We start from the raw sequence: 3,408 nt of genomic DNA, 5'->3' as shown, positions 1-3,408 counted from the left end.
AACACAAGTAAGGTTACTGAATCGAATGCCAATTTCGAAATTCGTTTTGGATTGTTCTGACACGTACACTTGGCACTGAGTTAGATATTGTAGTGTTCTCTACCCGAAGGTTGAGAACTACGGAGCATGCGACTGGTGCCTAAGAGAGGGAGGAGGAAAATATTTAGCGCAAGGTAATAACAGCAAATCAAACTCTCCTTCTTCCTTCTTGACTAAGGGAGGTACGGGAATCAACGTGCAACGAGGGTCCTTCTCTTTGCAACTCAATAAGCCCATCAAGAAGCGAAGATTGTCGGAGAGGCCGGCATCGGATGCAAACGAGAGGATGAGATCGGAGGAGATTTCACCGAGACTGGGGGGGCCAAGGCAAGCGTTTAGAGGTAGAGTCAGGAGATACAAGTTGCTGGAAGAGGTCTCAAGCTAAGCTAATTATTGTACCGCATGATTTTTTTTTTTTTGATTTAAAGGAAAAAAAAACCCCTCGTGTCATACATAATAAACATATGATTGTGTTCCAGTGTGTACAATATATAAGTTTGTTCGATTAAACTCTAGTTTTGGAAGAAGAGGGAAGGAATTAGAAATGTATATGGTTTGATTCTTTGGGAAGACAATGAAGACAGCAAATGTGCTTTAGCTACGGAGATATTGCGGCGTGAATCATTAATAAAGAGCCAAAGGAAATATATGGGCTGGGGGTATCTGATGAGTCGATCACCATTGACTATAAACAAACTGAGGGCCCAGAATGAGGGACTTTAAACATGATGGTGCCTTTGAATTTAATCATGAGGTTCTCTATTAGCCTAAGTTTCCTTTTTCTTTGCTTACTTTTTTTTTTCCTTTATAATTGGGATCAGTGCTTAAAACATTAGCTGTTAATAAACTTTTTTTTGACCTTTTCTTTTTTCCGCTAGCTCCTGTTCATGGACACCTGCATGGTGCCGGGCTTTCTGACCTGAAGAGTAGTAGGAGACAGGTTGGATACCTCCATGGCCCATGTTTCGAGGTGTTCTGATAAAATCCGTACTCCAAAAGTAACCGTTTGGTATTTAACCAGGACTTTCCTACCATAACATTTCCTACTCGAGTGTTGCTACGGGGACCCAAAATATGGGAGCAAGGGAGGGGACAGGTGAGATGTCTCATCCCTATTGCATAATGAGTTGGCTATGCCAACTCATTATGCAATAGGGATGAGACACCTTACTTGTCCCCTCCCTTGGTCTCATATTTTGGGTCCTTAAGTCATTTTCCTTTCTTCGACCCTTTTTTCTTTTATTTATCAAAACCGACCCGATTTCTTGATTAGCGGCTTAATCACATTCCTAATTAGTCGGGGTTGCCAACCCCGACTATTTAGGATATTATTTTTTAGGGTTTAAGGCTTCTAATTAGGGTTTAAGACCCTCCTAAATAGTCGGGGTTGGCAACCCCGACTAATTAGGAATGTGATTAAGCCGCTAATCAAGAAATCGGGTCGGTTTTGGTAAATAAAAGAAAAAAGGGTCGATTTTAATAATAAAAATTTTTAAAAGGGCTAAAGTGAAAAATTGTTCATACTTAAAACCATAGGACCAGTCTCCGGGCCGAGAGAAATAAATAAAAATTGTTTACGCCCACTGTCAGCAGCAGGCATCTATTCCTTTGGCACTCGCTTGATTTCTCTGTGGTCCAATGTAGCGAAAACTCTCCCATGCTGTAGTCTTCCCAATCCAATTCTGTGGATAATGCTGGGAATATCTGGAGAGGGTCTATCAACGGTGAAAATTAGGCTAAATGGCAATTAAATACCCTATCATTTCATCACCTTCACACTTAAATACCCCAAGTTGTAAAAATTAACACTTTGATACCCTAAGTTATAAAAATAAACAAATAAATATTAACCCTTTTATACCCTGAGTTGTAAAAAAACTGACACTTAAATACCCTATTGTTTCACCACATTTACACTTAAATATTCTTAGTTATAAGGAGTAGCATTTTAATATGTAAGAAAGTAGTACTTTGATACCCAAAGTTATAAGAAAGTAGCGCCTTAATACATTCAGTTAGTTGTCAAGACAACTTCCTAAGAATATTCCCAAGAAAAGTAACAGAAGGTACTAATGTTCCAAAAAAAAATTATAACTTAGGGTCTATCAACAGTGAAAATTAGGCTAAATGGCAATTAAATACCCTATCATTTCATCATCTTTACACTTAAATACCCCAAGTTGTAAAAATTAGCACTTTGATACCCTAAATTGTAAAAATAAACAAATAAATAACCCTTTTATACCCTGAGTTGTAAAAAAAACTGACACTTAAATACCCTATTGCTTCACCATATTTACACTTAAATATTCTAAGTTATAAGGAGTAGCATTTTAATATGTAAGAAAGTAGTACTTTGATACCCAAAGTCATAATAAAATAGCGTCTTAATACCTTCAGTTAGTTGTCAAGACAACTTCCTAAAAATATTCCCAAGAAAACTAACAGAAGGTACTAATGTTCCAAAAAAAATTATAACTTAGGGTAATAAAGTTTTATAACCTCGGATATTAAAGTGCAAAGATGGTGAAACAATGGGGGTATTTAGGTGCCATTCAGCCTCAAAATTATGATACTCTCTCACCTATGACAAGAACCTTCCAAGATACTTTGCAGGTTTCAAGAATGGACTTGTGACTGCGGCAGCCTGAGTGCTATTTGAAGAACTTGGAGAAGATTAATGATGAGAGAATGATGAAATGTTTGAACATGTGCCCGATGAGACAAATGATACAGATACGATTACTGGTTATCTTCTTCAAGGGACTTTTCTTGAATGTAAAAGAAGAATGAAACAGCCCTGTTTGCTCATGAAAATAAAGAAAAGCTCGCTGGTACCAACGCACAGAGATCCAACAAGCAACCATACAGTGTTCTGCTGCAGAGAATCTGGAGACGTTGTAATAAGATGAATTTATTTGAGTTTTGTTCTTGTCCTCAAACAAGTAACCAACATCCAGATACAGAAAGATCAGGGTATATTTCAGCATCATTGGCTAACTCCTGCATTTTCCTCGTCGGCTTCCACTCGCTGTCTGGAACTAATTCAATGCGGTACTCTGGTGCATCTTATTACATGACTAAAGGGCGCATCTAACACAATATGACTGGAGTATCCGCGAGTCAAGTCTCTCCCAGACTTGTCCTCAAACCAAAGCATACACTCACTTCTAATGTAAAGAAGCCTCATATTTGATGAATCGATAAGGGTTGACTAAAAAACTTGAGGGCCCAAAACGAGGACTTTAACATCATGGTATTGTCTATGACTGTATTTTATTAGCCTCGCTTTCCTTTCTCTTTTCTTACTTTTGCGTTTATAACCAGGATCACTACTTAAGCATTAGCTTTTTGTTCATCAACGCCTGC

The sequence above is a fragment of the Asparagus officinalis genome, chromosome 3, assembly GCF_001876935.1.
Source record: "Asparagus officinalis chromosome 3, Aspof.V1, whole genome shotgun sequence".
Lineage (NCBI taxonomy): Eukaryota > Viridiplantae > Streptophyta > Magnoliopsida > Asparagales > Asparagaceae > Asparagus > Asparagus officinalis.
The sequence above is the reverse complement of the archived record's forward strand: the minus strand, read 5'-3'. Positions refer to the sequence as shown.